Genomic DNA, 17,287 nt, shown 5'->3' with positions numbered 1-17,287 from the left:
CTCAACAGCCCCCGCTTCAAGTACAAAGAATGGAGAACAATGAGTGATCCTAATATCATGATTGAAGAGAAGCATCATGATCAGGCTATGTTGTATATTCAAGACAGGCTTGAGAATTACAACAAAACAATGAATGCATTCATTTGCCACAAACAAGAAATGGAAGAATGCACCTTGATGATGACAATCCAGAATTGCTGCAGGAATTGCAATACAATAGAACTGAACTACAGCAATTTGTTGAGGAGCCTCTGCTGAATGCTGAGCAGAGATCAGTGTAATAACCAGGTGTGCAACTCCTTAAAGGAAACTTCCTTCAATGTTTTTCATTGATTCACCAGGAGGAATGGGAAAAACATTTATCACCAATTTGATCCTCTCCAAAGCTAGAGGTCAAGGTAATGTGGTTATTGCTGTAGCATCCTCTGGGATAGCAGCTAAATTAATGCTTGGTGGAAGAAATGCACATTCACGATTCAAAATACCCATCCAAGTGAACGAGAATACATTCTGCAACATTGCGAAGAACTCTAACACGGCACGTTTGAAACTCATTTTTTGGGATGAATGCACAATGATTAGGAGGTAGAGCTTTGAAGCAGTGGACAGAACTCTTCAAGATGTATGCACCAACAGTAAGCCTTTTGGCGGCATTCTTACGGCATTTGTTGTGGTGATTTTTGACAACTCCTTCATGTAGTGAAAAGGGGAAAGCTGATGTTGAAAATTCTTGCATCAAGAAATCCTACTTGTGGACACTTTTCACCAAGTATCAATTGCAGATGAATATGCGATTGAAAGAGGGAGAAGGCGATTATTGTCAATTTTTGTTGAAAGTTGGAGAAGACGAGATTTTAAAGAATGAAGACGATTAAATTGAAATGCCACAAGACATAGTTCTATCAGCAAAAACACTGGAGGATTGTTTTGATTTAACCTATCCCGCATTTGGCAATCCTGTAGAATTATTCTCTGACAATTGTATCTTGGTTCCGCAGAACGATACGATGAGAAGCATCAATTCTCCATGCATCAGACGTTTCCCTCGAATCATTAAAGTGCTTTTCTTTCATTGCTGTCACTGAGGGAACTGATGCTACTCACTTCCCAACAGAATTCCTCGATTCACTCGACATCTCTGGTTTACCACCACACAAATTGGAGTTGAAAAAAGGATCTCCGATCATGTTAATGAGGAACTTGGATTCATTCTCCTTGCCCTGCCCCCAAAGCTATGCAATGGAACGCGGATGATTGTGGAAGAGCGACACAATAATATGATCGTTGCCAGAATCAACATCAAGGAATGTTCTCATTCCTAGGATAATGCTCAATTTGACAAAGAGCAAACATATTCCCCTTCAGCGGACCCAATTCCCCATCCAGTCCAGTCAATTGACAATCCATAAAATGCAAGGGCAAGCCATGGAGAAAGTGTTGATATACCTCGAGAAACCGGTATTTCAGTATGGACAACTATATGTGGTTCTTAGCCAAGGAAAGGTGAAGGAAAATGTCAGAGTTTTCCTGAAGGATGGAACATCAACCAAGAATGGTGTCATTAAAGGCATGCTTGGTTGAATGATGACTTCTGAGGTAAATTCTCAGATTTTCATCGTTAAAGTTTGACCCCACTCCTCTCCCTCTATCTATAATCTCTCTATATTAAAATTGTCTTTTTTTTCATCAACAGCAAAGAGACATTGAGATGCAGTGAGGAGCAGAATACAACAAGACGCAACTAGAAAGAACTGAACAGAATAAATCTCATCTTTAACGTTCAGATTGTTGTTTTATTTTAAGAGTTATTCACATTTTAAGCATTAATATATCTCTTTTCCACTTGCCATGCCCGTCAGCTGTGCATGTGCAGTAATGCCTGCGTATTCTACGTCTCAATGGGAAACCAATGGGTGGGAATGGCTGCGCCGCTGGAGAGCCACTAAGAATGGATGGGGGGGATGGAGTGAGTGTATGGGGGGTGGAAGGGCAAGGGGCGGAAGGGGTGAGGGGGGATCAGGAGTGTCACAACGGGAACCCGTCAGCCGCGCCTGCGCAGTTGGGGGCTATGGGTGAGTAGTGGAATATTGCGTTGGGGGGCCAGGCCTCCCGTGTGTGAAAATGGGACCCAACGGGTCCCACTTAGTCTAGTATATTACTAAAACTCTCATCTTGTTTGTATGCGTGCGTGTGTGTTAGTGTGATCCTGAAACCACGGCAAAACGGTACACGATAGCGCTACAATTTTTGGCCAACCTTACCATTGTCCTGGTGTGTGCTGTGGCAAATTTTGTTTGGATTGATGTTATATTTTACCAGTTATTCACATTTTAAACTTTACAAAAAACCTCTTTTACAAAAATAGCTTTTCCACTTGCCCTGCCCGTCAGCAGCGTACGACGTTATGACATCACAACGGGATCCCGGCTTTAATTTTTTTTTTAAATCGCCATGTCTTTTTTTGCTGTACTTGCCTGGTCTCACAAAGGGGACCCAACGGCTGCACGGGTAAGTTTCCTTCTACTTTACAAACCCCTCCACGGATCCTCCATTCACTTTATTAACATTAACTTAATTTCAGCCGACAACGGCACAACTTTGAACGCGGCAGCTGTAGTTTGGTGGAACATCGTGATTTTCATTGTGGGAGGGTAGGATAGGGGGGAGGTGAGGTGTGGGGGAGCAAGGGGATAGAGAGAGAGGAGGGGGGTAGGGAGGGGAGAGGGAGGGGAAAGTGGGGGAGGTGAGGAGGGAGAGTGCGGTAGGAGGGGGGGATAGAGGGAGAGGAGGGGGGAGGTAGTGAGTGGGGGATAGAGGGAGAGGAGGGCAGTGGGGGAGTTGAGGAGGGAGAGTGGGGGAGGGGGGGATAGAGGGAGAGGAGCGGGTGTGTGGGAGAATGGTGAAATATTGCATTGGGGGAACGGGACCCAACTTGGTCTAGTGGACTCTAAAATCTTACCAACCACTAAACCACTACCAGCCTATAGTTTCCACTCTTCTGCTTCGTTCGCTTCTTGAACCGCAGAGTAAAATTTATAATTTTCTAATCGTCTGGAACCACCCCTGACTCTAGTGATTCTTGATAGATCACAACTACTGCCTCCACAATGTCTAAATCCACCTCTTTCAGAACCCTGGGGTGCAGTCCACCCGGCCCTGGCGACTTATCCATCTTCAGACCTTTCAGCTTCCCAAGCACTTTCTCTTTAGTGATAAGTCACTCCACTGACTTCCACCCCTTGAGTCCCTTGAATTTCCGGCAAGTTGCTGGTGTTTCCCACTGTGAAGACTGATGCAAATTTTTTTTAAATTTCCTCTGTCATTTCTTTATTCCACGTTATTACTTCTCCAGCAGTCCAACATCCACTCTTGCCTCTTTTATACTCTTTATATACCTGAAGAAACTTTTGTTACCTCTTTTATATTATTGGCTAGCTTACTTTTGTATTTAATCTTTTCTCCCCATATTGCCTTTTTAGTTACCGTCTGGTGTTTTTTTTAAAAGCTTCCCACTAATCTTTGCAATGTTATATGCCTTGTCTTTTGCTTTATACTGTCTTTGACTTCACTTGTCAGCCACGGTTGCCTCATTCTCCCTCTGGTATCTTTCTTCCTCTTTGGAATGAAAAGATCCTGCATCTTCCGAATTGTTCCTAGAAATTCCTGCCATTGCTGTTCCACTGTCATTCCTGTTAGGGTCCTTTCCAGTCAACAAATTCACAGGGGTGGAAGATTGCAACCTTCACGTGGTCCGCCCTGTTTCGACGAATGCAATCAACCCGGCATGCACAATCAAATAAGATCAAATAGAACAAGTTGTCCTCCAACTTTAGGCTGTGCACGCCATACGCAAGAAGAAGAACAAATTCACACTTTCTAATACAAAGGTTTAAGAAGTTTTGCAGTACCACATTGTACAATATCAAGCTTGGTGGAATTCTAATCCCCAATCTTCGCACATCCCCAATCCTTTCCATTCGTCACTTTAATGTCATGTTTCATGTATTTTGTGTTTTATGACTGTTGGCAGATCAATTTCCCTCCTGGGATAAATGAAGTTCCATCATGTCGTATCGTATCTTGTAGAAAACACATGCAGGTCACGGGGAGAACGTATAAACTCCGTACAGAAAAGCACCTGCAGTTAGGATCAAACCCGGGTCTCTGGCGCTCTAAGGCAGTAGCACTATTGCTACACCACCGTGCCGCCCAGAGTGTCTTATCTGAACTTTCTTACAGTATCAGAAAGAAAAAAAAATCAGAATTATGGAGAGAAGGTAAGGAAGTAGATGTAGATTAATTTCTCGTACATAGATCTGGTACAGACTCAAAGGTCAACCATTCAATGACTCCTTACATGTAAATCTGGGACGACAGATGGCACAATGGGCTAAGTGTTCGGCTGGCAACCGGAAGGTAGCCGGTTCGAATCCCGCTTGGAGTGCATACTGTCGTTGTGTCCTTGGGCAAGACACTTCACCCACCTTTGCCTGTGTGTGAATGTGTGTGAGTGATTGGTGGTGGTCGGAGGGGCCGTAGGCGCAGATTGGCAGCCACGCTTCCGTCAGTCTGCCCCAGGGCAGCTGTGGCTACAGAAGTAGCTTACCACCACCGAGTGTGACTGAGGAGTGAATGAATAATGCGATGTAAAGCGCCTTGAGTATTAGAAAGGCGCTATATAAATCCCATCCATTATTATTATTATTATTAAATCTCCATGAACAGTGTAATTTTCCATCAGTAGTCTACTGGAATTGCAGTCCAGAAATCTGTGGCACAGTCTCTGCAGTGGGGCTTATAGTAAAACCTTTTAGCTTGAGTAGGAATAAAGGGTTTTATTTCTGATTGGCTGCCCGTGATTGGTGGTGTTCGGCAGGGGACAGTGTTGGTTTCACTACTCTTCACGTAGTATGTCAATGATTTGGATGAGGGAATTGGTGGCTTTGTGGCCAGGTTTGCGGATGATACTAAGATAGACGGAGAGGCAGGTAGCGTGGAGGAAACAGGGAGTCTGCAGAAGGACTTGAACAGATTGGGCGAGTGAGCAAAGAAGTGGCAGATGGAATACGGTATAGCAAAGTGTGCAGTTATGCACTTTGGTAGTGGGAATAAAGTCATAGACTATTTTCTAAATGGGGAGAGGATTCAGAAACCGGGTGTGCAAAGGGTTTGGGGAGTGCTGGTACAGGATTTCATGAAAGATTAATTTGCAGGTTGAATCGGTAGTATGGAATACTACGTAATGTTATCATGCATTCATTAAGGTGCTGGTCAGACTGCATTTGGAGTATTGTGAGCGATTTCAGGCCCTATATCTGAGGAGGGATGTGCTGGCATTGGAGAGGGTTCAGATGAGGTTTACGAGAATGATAGAGGATGATTAAGTTAATGTATGATAAGTATTTAACAGCTCTGGGTGTGTACTCACTGGAGTTGAGAAGGATGAGGGGGATTGCATTGAAACTTGCTGAATAGTGAAAGGCCTGGATATAGTGAAAGGCCTGGATATAGTGAACGGGGAAAATATGTTTCCACTAGTGGGAGTGTCTAGAACCAGAGGGCACAGCCTCAGAATAAAAGGATATACCTTTAGAAAGGAGATGAGTAAGAATTTATTTAGCGTGAGGGTGGTGAAGCTGTGGAATTAATTGCCGTAGATTACTGTAGAGACAGAGTAGACTCGATGGGCTGAATGGCCTAATTCTCCTCTTATGACCTATGAACGTATGAACAGAAGCAACAGCTTACACCTGAAGAAAGGGAAACAGAGAAACACAAAAGTGGTTGCCTGTAGTATATTGGAGACACAAGGAACGGCAGATGGTGGAATCTTGAGGAAAGTACAAAGTGCTGGAGGAATTCATTGGGTCCGGCAGCATCAGTGGAGGGAATGGCCACGCGACGTTTTGGGTCAGGACCTTCTTCAGACTCAGACTGAATCTGAAGTCCAAAGAAGGGTCCCAATTGGAAATGTCTCCTATCCATTCTCTCCACTGATGCTGCCTGGCCCGCTGAGTTCCTCCAGCACCGTATGTTTTGCCTGTAGTAAATTGTTGTATACAGTATTGTAGTGTACTAGACCAAGTGGGACCCGTTGGGTCTCTGTCACATGGGAGGCCTGGACCCCCAACGCAATATTCCACCACTCACCCATAGCTCCCACGGGAGCCTGGTCCACCAACGCAACCCGTTCTCCAACGCAATATTCCACCACTCACCCATTCCCCCACACATGCTGTTCCCCCAACGCTATATTCCAGCACTGACCCATAGTCCCCAACTGCTCATTTCCCCTTATTCACCCTCCCTCATTAAACTTTAAAAAAAATCCTTGCTGCCAGGGATATTAAAAAGAAGGGATTGCAACATTGTAGCTTGCGATTGCACTTGCTAGGGCTGGCAGGACTCAGTGTCCTGGGATAGCAATATTGTAGCATGCAGGGCTACAATCCCATTGTGATGTCATAGCTGTGAGTGCAGAGGGAAGAACATTTTTCTCAGATTGGGGGTTTGTAAATTAAAAAATATGAATAACTTGTGAAATATGACATCAATCTGAATGAAACTAGATGCAAACCAACCGTGAGTAAGGTGGTCCAAAAATTGTAGCGATATCGTGTACCGTTTTGCCGTAATTTGATGACATCACCGAATCAGAGATCACAGACAGGCACGCACGCACGCATACACACACACATAGAAACAAACAAGATGACAGTTTTAGTATAATAGATAGATAGATTGTTGTGTTAACATAGGTTGTGGTTGTGCTGGTATACCAGCAGAGGGAGCCAGGAGGAGAATAGATAATAATAAAGATTACTGGATGCAGATGAAAATCATTTGGTCAGTCTCCCTCTACTATAAATGAAGTTGTTACATTGCTCACTGCAGTTATTTTAATACCATTAGCCAACCCATTAGACACAAGATCTTTCATCTGCATCTGCAGCTGAAGATGTTCCAGGAACTTTTATCTTCTTTCTGTCTGAAGAATGGTCTCATGAGATCGATCGACTGACCAAATTGTGCCAGAACAATATCTGGCTCTCACTGTCAATAAGACCAAGGAACTGATTGTGGACTTTGGAAGAGGAAGGATGAGGACCCACTAAAAAGGGTTTCGGCCCGAAACGTTGCCTATTTCCTCTGCTCCATAGATGCTGCTGCACCCGCTGAGTTTCTCCAGCATTTTTGTGTACCTGAGGACCCACTAACCTGTCTATATCGTCGGGACATCAAATTCCTGGGCATGCATATTTCTGAAGATCTTTCCTCAACCCAGCACACTGATGTAATTATAAAGAAAGCCCATCAATGCCTCTACTTCTTGAGAAGATTGTGGAGATTTGGTATGTCAGAGAGGATTCTCTTGAATTTCTACAGGTGTACAGTAGAGAGCATATTTACTGGTTGCATCACAGCCTGGTTCGGCAACTTGAATGCCCAGGTGTGAAGAAGACTGCACAAAGTGGTGAACACCGTCTAGTCAATCACGGGTTCTGACCTCCCCACCATCGAAGGGATTTACCGGAGTCGCACTCTCAAAAATGCAGCCAACATATTCAGAGACTCACACCACCCTAGCCACACACTCATTTCATCCCTGCCATCAGGAAGTTACAGGAGCCTGAAAACTGTAACGTCCAGGTTCAGGAACAGCTTCTTCCCTACAGCCATCAGCCTATCAATCACTACAACCTTCAAATAAACTCTGAACTACATAGACTTTGGGGAATTGGTTATTGTCTTTTTGCACTGTTATTGTTTGGTGTGTGTGTGTGTATACACTTTTTTTTCTTGTTTATTCTTGTTTATTACATTGTTACAATGTTCTTTGGTTACATATTCTGTTGTGCTGCTGCAAGTAAGAATTTAATTGTTCTTTCTGGGACATATGACAATAGAAATTATTATATCTTTAAAAGTTATAATGTTTTATTGTCATATGTTCCAGATAGAACAATGAAATTTTTCCTTACAGTAGCATAACAGAATATGTAAACGTAGTGCACTGTAAACAATATAAACTAAACTAACCTAAAACACACTTGACTCTTGACTCTAAATGGAATGTTGGGAGTTTGCAGTAAATGGTATAGAAAAGTAAATGCCACGATGACACAAGAATAGCACACATCTGGAACTCAACTTGCACTTGAGTCGAAGATAGAAACAAAATGCTGGAGTAACTCAGCAAGACAAGCAGCATCTCTGGACAGAAGGAATGGGTGACGTTTTGGGATAGACCCTTCTTTAGACTGAGAGTCAGGGAAGAGGGACACTAGAGTGTCCCTCAGGGACGGATAAGGTGTGAAAATGACAAATCAAAGCAGACGATGGTCAAGAAAATGTAGAACGGTTCATTGTTAGCTGATGGGAAGGTGAGAACGAGGCATCCAATCAGTAAATTTAATCAGAAGGACGGTGAAAGTAGTCGGAGAACTAGGGACGGAGAGAGAGGAAGGCAAGGGTTATTTGAAGTTAGAGATAACTTCTGTAAGCTGCCCAAGTGAAATGTGAGGTGCTGTTCCTCCAAAGGTAGTTGGATCTCTTGGTTATAAAAAAAAGTTCTGGTTGAGGTAAAGCATACATTTACTACAATAATACTAGTGCTGGAGAGTCTGACTTACCATTATCACAGGGAATTTGAAGAATGAACCACATTTGGAAAGGTGAATATATTTTTCACTAAAGTGTTGTTTCATTCCGGTGGGCGGCGCGACTCACGTCGCAGCGGCCTCTGCAGTCCGTCTGTCTTTTTTAAATTATTTTTTGTCTCGTTTCAATGTAGTTTTTATTTATTTTTGACGGGGTATGTGTGTGTGGGGGGTGTGGGGTGGGGGGGAAACTTTTAAAATCTTTCCCCTGCCCGGAGAACCCGACCTTTTCCCTGTCGGGTCTCCGTTGTCGTTGGGGCTGAGCAACGTGGAGCAGCCTCTAACCGGAACGACCTGGGGCTCCAGTCGCGGAGCTGCGGACTTACCCACCATCGCGGAGCTGGCCGAGTTCGGAGCAGGTGGAGCTGTGGTGGCGCGCTGCTGCGGCCCGACCCTGGAGATTCGGAGGCTCCAACTGCAGGTCTGGTGGACAGAAACACCGGGAGCCTGCGGGTCCCTGCTGGGAGACCGCTTTTCGGGGCTTCCGCAACGGCGACTTCTCCCGCCCGAGTTGCGGGGTCGAAGAGTGCCTGGAGCGGGGACACTTACCATCGCCCGGTGCGGCTTTGAATGGCTGCGGGACTTTGCTAGCGCACGCCGGGGGCTTCAACAACAAGACCTGGAGCGCGGCCTTGCATCACCCGGCGCGGCATTAATGGCCGCGGGACAATTACCATCGCCCGCCGGGGGCTTTGACTCTGACATCGGGAGGGGAATGGGGAGTGCAGGGGAGAGATAAGTTTTTGCCTTCCATCACAGCGAGGAGGAGATGCGCTGTGATGGATGTCTGTGTAAATTGTGTTGTGTCTTGGGTCTTTTTCTTGTGTGTATGACTGCAGAAACAACATTTCATTTGAACCTCTATGAGGTTCAAATGACAAATAAAATTGTATTGTATTGTATGGTTGTGTGGCCGACACTGCTTTCAAAATATTCTGGTTTTCATTCAGAGCTGTACTGTTTCTTCAACGTGGAGTGATTGGGATCACATTTGTTTATTTACAAATTAATTTGGATACAGTTTATTTGAACAATCTATTTGATGTTTATTTTATTTTCATGTAAAACGTTTGGTCAAACAATTGGGTACTAATGATATGCTAACTCAATCTGTGCAGAGAAAACCCAACGTAGGACAAATTTGGAAAAAAAAAAAAAGTTTCATCGGTTGGAATCATGATAAATAAGTGAAATTAGTCAAATGTGTTTTATTGTCAGATGTCCCAGACTGAACAATGAAATTCTTAGGATAGACACAAAATACTGGAGTAACTCGGCGGGCCAGGCAGCATCCCCGGATAGAAGGAATGGATGACGTTTTGGGTCGAGCCCCTTCTCCAGACACTTTCATTTGAACAAAATTCTTTCTTGCAGCAGGACAACAAAATATGTAAACATACTACTCTGTAAACAATATAATAAACGAGAAAAAAGTTCAGTGTGTATATAGACACACCCATATATATATATATATATATAATGCATATACACATACATACATATGTGGCGGCTCCCAAGGGTCGGGCCACCCTAACTGTCGAACCCCTCGGCACGGGAGTGGTTCAGTCCGGAGGCAGCCCTTAACCAGAGGGTTTAAAGGCAGGGGTTTGGGTGCCATCTTTCTCTCGTGTGGACTTCCCTACAACCGGGAGGAACACAAATAAAGGTGCCTCTCGAAATACCTCCTCTCTTTCGTTTCGAGATCTACGCACCACATTAGTGACCCCGACGCTCCATTGTCGTCATGATGGAGAAAGGAGAAAGCCCTACCGTCTCACAGGCCGGCCAGGCCCTGTCTCTGGACACGGTCTCGGTAAAATTGCCCACCTTCTGGACCACCCAGCCACACATCTGGTTCCAGCAGGCGGAGGCCCAATTCAACCTGCGGGGCATCACAGTCGATGCCACCCGCTTCTATTGCCTGGTAGGGGCCCTCGACCAGGACACGGTTGATGAGGTCACAGACTTCCTCGCAGCCCCCCCCGGTCACCGATAAATATCTCAGCCTTAAGGAGCTCCTGCTCCAGATTTATGGACTCAGCAGGATGGAGCGTGCTGCTAGGCTCCTTCATATGGAGGGCCTAGGCGACCGACGGCCATCTAGCCTCCTAAAGGAGATGGTTGCTCTCCTGGATGGGCACACGCCGTGCCTGTTGTTTGAGTATACTTACCTCCATCTGCTGCCGGCCTACACCCGTCTTCAGCTCACGGACGTCTCCTTCGCCGATATCAGGGCCCTCGGGAGGTGCGCCGACGCGCTGTGGATGGCGCGCCCTGATGATGTCAACGCGCTGGCCGTCAGCAGCCACGGGGACGTACTGAGGACGACGCGACCTGATGACGTCAATGCGCTGGCCGTCGGCAGGCGCGCCGATGACGTCACCCCGGCAGCTCCCGATTTCCTCCGGTGGGGCAGGGGAGCTGTGGAAGGAGTGATAGCTCCAGCCCGACGGCCCGTAAAATCGCCCCCCCGCGGCCATGTCGGGTACTGCACCTGCAGTCCACCAACAGGAGCCGGCAAGCTCCAAGTACCACCAACATGAGGTGCTGGTGCTACTACCATCAGCGCTGGGGTGCTGCAGCACGACAATGCCGCCAGCCGTGCACGTTCCCGGGAAATGCCTGGGCCGGCTGCCAATAGTCCCCGCGGCGGCCAGCCAAATTCACCGCCTCTTCGCCTGGGATCGGCGCTCCGGGATCCGCTTCCTCGTTGATACTGGAGCGTAGCTCAGCGTCCTGCCCCCTTCGCTCGCCGACATTCATTCCGGTAAGCAGGGGCCCGTCCTCACGGCGGCGAATGGCAGCCCCATCCGCATGTATGGAGCGCGCATGGTCCCGATCGTGTTCGGCTCCTGCCATTTCTCGTGGCGGTTCACCATTGCTGATGTCTCCCAGCCGTTGCTCGAGGCTGACTTCCTCCGGGCGCATTCCCTCCTGGTGGACATCAGGCGTCAGCGCTTGGTCAACGCCGCTACGATGGAGCCGATCACGTTACGTTTGGATCAGCCGGTGGGACGCCCCCTGTCGTCCGTGGATTCCCGCTTCGCTCGGGTCTTGGCCGCGTTCCCGGACATCCTGACCCCACAGTTTCGGTCATCGACCCCCAGTCACGGAGTGGTACATTTTATACAAACTACCGGCCCACCTATCCATGCACGAGCACGCCGATTGCCGCCGGATAAACTGCGTCTGGCACGGTAGGAATTCCGCACGGAGTCCTTGAGGATCGTCCGCCCTTCAAGCAGCCCATGGGCGTCCCCACTCCACATGGTCCCCAAGGCAAGCGGGGGCTGGCGACCTTGCGGGGATTACCGCCGGCTGAATGCCGCAACAACAGCGGATCGATACCCCGTGCCCCACATCCAGGACTTCACCGCCCATTTAGCTGGGGCTACAATATTTTCAAAAGTGGATCTGGTACGGGGTTATAACCAAGTTCAAGTTCAAGTGAGTTTATTGTCATGTGTCCCTGTATAGGACAATGAAATTCTTGCTTTGCTTAAGCACACAGAAAATAGTAGGCATTTACTACAAAACAGATAAATGTGTCCATATACCATGATATAAATATATACACACATGAATAAATAAACTGGTAGTGCAAATAACAGAAAGTGGTTGCTAATAATCAGAGTTTTGTCCGAGCCAGGTTTAATAGCCTGATGGCTGAGCGGGAGTAGCTATTCCTGAACCTGGTTGTTGCAGTCTTCAGGCTCCTGTACCTTCTACCTGAAGGTAGCAGGGAGATGAGTGTGTGGCCAGGATGGTGTGGGTCTTTGATGATACTGCCAGCCTTTTTGAGGCAGCGACTGCGATAAATCCCCTCGATGGAAGGAAGGTCAGAGCCGATGATGGACTGGGCAGTGTTTACTACTTTTTGTAGTCTTTTCCTCTCCAGGGCGCTCAAATTGCCGAACCAAGCCACGATGCAACCGGTCAGCATGCTCTCGACTGTGCACCTGTAGAAGTTAGAGAGAGTCTTCCTTGACAATCCGACTCTCCGTAATCTTCTCAGGAAGTAGAGGCGCTGATGAGGTTTTTTGATAATTGCGTTAGTGTTCTCGAACCAGATCCCGATCCACCCGGTTGATGTACCCAAGACGGCTATCATCACGCTATTCGGACTTTATGAGTTCATGCGGATGCTGTTCGGCCTCAAGAACGCTGCGCAGGCTTTTCAACGCCTAATGGAGAGGGTGTGTCGCGACCTCGATTTTGTGTTTGTTTACCTGGACGACATCCTGGTGGCCAGCCGCTCGCAGCAGGAGCACTGCGCCCACCTCCGGCAGCTCTGTCAGCGGCTCAGCGAGCATGGTTTGGCTATCAACCTCGACAAGTGCCGTTTTGGGGTAACTGAGATCGACTTCCTCGGCCACCGCGTGACTTCGCAAGGCGCGGTTGCCCTGCCTGACAGGGTCGACGCCATCCGTCGGTTTCCCCGCCACGCACGGTGTGCGGCTTGCAGGAGTTTGTCGGCATGGTGGCATTTTACCATTGTTTCGTGCCATCCGCGGCCCACATCATGCGGCCACTGTATCAACTTCTGGCGGGTGGGCAGCATAAGAACGTCGAATGGACCCACTAGGCAGTGGCAGCGTTTGGCGGCGCGAAGGAGTCCCTTGCTCGGGCCGTACTGCTGGTGCACCCGCAGGAAGATGCCCCGACTGCTCTCACGGTGGACGCCTCGGAGTCGGCGGTTGGTGCCGTGCTGGAGCAACTGACGGGCGGAGGTTGGCGGCCCCTGGCCTTCTTCAGCCGGCACCTCAACCGCGCGCAGACCAAATACAGCGCATTCGATCGCGAGCTCCTGGCTCTGTACCTGGCAGTGCGCCACTTCCGCTACTTCCTGGAGGGCCGCCCGTTCACCGCCTACACGGACCACAAGCTGCTCACTTTCGCCCTGGCGAAGGTTTCCGACCCCAGGTCCGCACGATAGCAGCGGCAATTGGCCTACATTTCGGAATATACCACATCTATCCGCTACGTCGAGGGGAAAAAGAACCGGGTGGCCGACGCATTGTCCCGCCCCGCTATCTACGCCGTTTTTGAGGTGGCGCCCGGAATTGACTATTCTGCCCTGGCAGAGGCACAGCTCACGGACGGTGAGATGCCCGCCTACCGGACTGCCATCTCCGGCCTCCGCCTTGAGGATGTCCCTCTCGGTCCTGGAGGAACGACGATCCTGTGCGATGTATCGTCCAGTCAGCCGCGCCCCATCGTCCCTGCCGCCTGGCGCAGGAGGGTTTTCGAGGTTATCCACGGACTGTCTCACCCATCAATCCGGGCGCCAACGGCACTAGCGTCCGCTCGTTTCATGTGGCACGGTCTGCGCAAGCAGGTTGGCCACTGGGCTCGCACCTGCATTCCGTGCCAGACGGCGAAGATCCAGCGCCATGTCCGTACGCCTCTCCAGGAGTTCGGTCTACCTCACCGGTGATTCGACCATCTCCACGTAGACATTGTAGGGCCTCTTCCGCCGTCCCGGAGCATCACCCACCTTCTCACGATGGTGGACCGCTTCACGCGGTGGCCGGAGGTCATTCCGCTGGCCGACACTTCAACAGCTACGTGCGCTCGTGCGTTGTCCTCGCACTGGATTGCTCGCTTCGGGGTGCCGGTGCTCATCTCCTCAGACTGGGGGCCACAGTTCACCTCCGAGCTGTGGTCGGCCATGGCTCGCTTGCTCGGGGTGCGGCTGCACCACACCACGGCTTATCACCCGCAAGCAAACGGTCTGGTGGAGTACCCATACTCAGTATTTGTGCAATGACATTAAAGTTGAATTGAATTGAATTGAATTGAATTGAAAGGTTCCACCGGCAGCTCAAGGCAGCGCTGAAGGCGCGACTCTCCGGCCCGGACTGGATGGACGAGTTGCCGTGGGTCATGCTGGGCATTCGGACTGCTCCTAAAGAGGACTTGGCCTCATCATCAGCGGAGCTCGAGTACGGGTCGCCACTCACGGTGCCCGGGGAGTTCGTGCCATCGGCGCTGGGGCAGCAGGGAACACCCGCATCCACCTTAAAGCGCCTTCGCGAGCGAGTTGGCAGGCTCTCACCCGTCCCGACATCCCGCCATGGGACATTTCGCCCGCATGTGCCATCAGCCCTCCGGGACTGCCCATACATTTTACTGCGCCGTGATGCCCACCGGACGCCACTCCAGAGGCCGTATGAGGGCCCGTTCCGGGTGCTGGAACACGGGCAGATGACTTTTGTGCTGGACATGGGGGGCCGGCCAGAGGCCGTGTCGATTGACCGGTTGAAGCCGGCACACCTGGACATTGACCAGCCGGTGCTGGTTGCCCAACCACGGCCTCGAGGGCGCCCCCCTTCACGGCTCCCTCCACCTGTCACTCCACCTGTCCTCCCTCCGGTCCCTCGACCTATCCCTTGACCTGTCCCTCCACCTATGCCTCCGCCAGCCCCACGATCGGCTGACTTCCGCACGCGGGCCGACCGGGTCGTGCGCCCGCCGGTGCGTTTCGTGCCTCGGGTTCTGGGGGGGGGTCCTGTGGCGGCTCCCAAGGGTCGGGCCACCCTAACTGTCGAACCCGTCGGCACGGGAGTGGTTCAGTCCGGAGGCGGCCCTTAACCAGAGGGTTTAAAGGCAGGGGTTTGGGTGCCATCTTTCTCTCGTGTGGACTTCCCTACAACCGGGAGGAACACAAATAAAGGTGCCTCTCGAAATACCTGACTCCTCTCTTTCGTTTCGAGACCTACGCACCACACACATGTATAATATATACACACACACATTTTTGTGTCTATATATGTATGTATATATATGTACACAAATATACATACCTTGAGGAAATAAACCAATAGATCAGTTCCAATGAAACATAGAAAATAGGTGCAGGAGTAGGCCATTCAATATGATCATGGCTGATCATCCAACTCAGTATCCTGTACCTGCCTTCTCTCCATACCCCCTGATCCCTTTAGCCACAAGGGCCACATCTAACTCCCTCTTAAATATAGCCAATGAACTGGCCTCAACTACCTTCTGCGGGAGAGAATTCCACAGATTCACCACTCTCTGTGTGAAAAAGGTTTTCCTCATCTCGGTCCTAAAAGATTTCCCCTTTATCCTTAAACTGTGACCCCTTGTTCTGGACTTCCCCAACATCGGGAACAATCTTCCTGCATCTAGCCTGTCCAACCCCTTAAGAATTTTGTACGTTTCTATAAGATCCCCCCTCAATCTTCTAAATTCTAGCGAGTACAAACCGAGTCTATCCAGTCTTTCTTCATATGAAAGTCCTGACATCCCAGGAATCAGTCTGGTGAACCTTCTCTGTACTCCCTCTATGGCAAGAATGTCTTTCCTCAGATTAGGAGACCAAAACTGTACGCAATACTCCAGGTGTGGTCTCACCAAGACCCTGTACAACTGCAGTAGAACCTCCCTGCTCCTATACTCAAATCCTTTTGCTATGAATGCTAATATACCATTCGCCTTCTTCACTGCCTGCTGCACCTGCATGCCTACTTTTAATGACTGGTGTACCATGACACCCAGGTCTCGTTGCATCTCCCCCTTTCCTAATCGGCCACCATTCAGATAATAATCTACTTTCCTGTTTTTGCCACCAAAGTGGATAACCTCACATTTATCCACATTATACTGCATCTGCCATGCATTTGCCCACTCACCCAGCCTATCCAAGTCACCTTGCAGCCTCCTAGCATCCTCCTCACAGCTAACACTGCCCCCCAGCTTTGTGTCATCCGCAAACTTGGAGATGTTGCATTCAATTCCCTCGTCCAAATCATTAATATATATCGTAAATAGCTGGGATCCCAGAACTGAGCCTTGTGGTACCCCACTAGTCACTGCCTGCCATTGTGAAAAGGACCCGTTTACTCCTACTCTTTGCTTCCTGTCTGCCAGCCAGTTCTCGATCCACATCAATACTGAACCCCCAATACCGTATGCTTTAAGTTTGTATACTAATCTCTTATGTGGGACCTTGTCGAAAGCCTTCTGAAAGTCCAGATATAACACATCCACTGGTTCTCCCTTATCCACTCTACTAGTTACATCCTCGAAAAATTCTATAAGATTCGTCAGACATGATTTATTTACCCTTCATAAATCCATGCTGACTTTGTCCAATGATTTCACCACTTTCCAAATGTGCTGCTATCCCATCTTTAATAACTGATTCTAGCAGTTTCCCCACTACCGACGTTAGACTAACTGGTCTGTAATTCCCCGTTTTCTCTCTCCCTCCCTTTTTAAAAAGTGGTGTTACATTAGCTACCCTCCAATCCTCAGGAACTACTCCAGAATCTAAAGAGTTTTGAAAAATTATCACTAATGCATCCACTATTTCTGGGGCTACTTCCTTAAGTACTCTAGGATGCAGCCTATCTGGCCCTGGGGATTTATCGGCCGAAGGTAATACAAGGGCGTTACCTTCTGTTTCTGGATGAGGTGGACGCCCTGACACCACGAATTCTGAATAAAACATCTCCACCACCTCGTTATTAATTGGTCAACATGGCACGGGGATGGCACAACCCTGTAACATGGATACGCGATTTCCAGTGCGGCGGCAAGGCTTTGAACGCAGGGTGCGCCCTGTAACATGAATATCCGACGTTCTCCAACGCCATCGA

At 48.8% G+C, this 17,287-nt stretch overlaps 1 long non-coding RNA gene across 1 annotated transcript; it reads left to right on the top strand.

The window, feature by feature from the left end:
* The first annotated feature begins 363 nt into the window (after nucleotides 1–363).
* LOC116978888 lies at nucleotides 364–1,845 on the top strand. Its single transcript, XR_004413590.1, has 2 exons — nucleotides 364–1,596; nucleotides 1,694–1,845. It is a non-coding gene; the product is annotated as an uncharacterized LOC116978888 (long non-coding RNA).
* The last annotated feature ends 15,442 nt before the right edge of the window (nucleotides 1,846–17,287 follow it).

The sequence above is a fragment of the Amblyraja radiata genome, chromosome 12 (genome assembly GCF_010909765.2).
Source record: "Amblyraja radiata isolate CabotCenter1 chromosome 12, sAmbRad1.1.pri, whole genome shotgun sequence".
In the NCBI taxonomy this organism is placed as follows: Eukaryota; Metazoa; Chordata; class Chondrichthyes; order Rajiformes; family Rajidae; genus Amblyraja; species Amblyraja radiata.
This window is presented reverse-complemented; position numbering and strand designations above follow the sequence as displayed.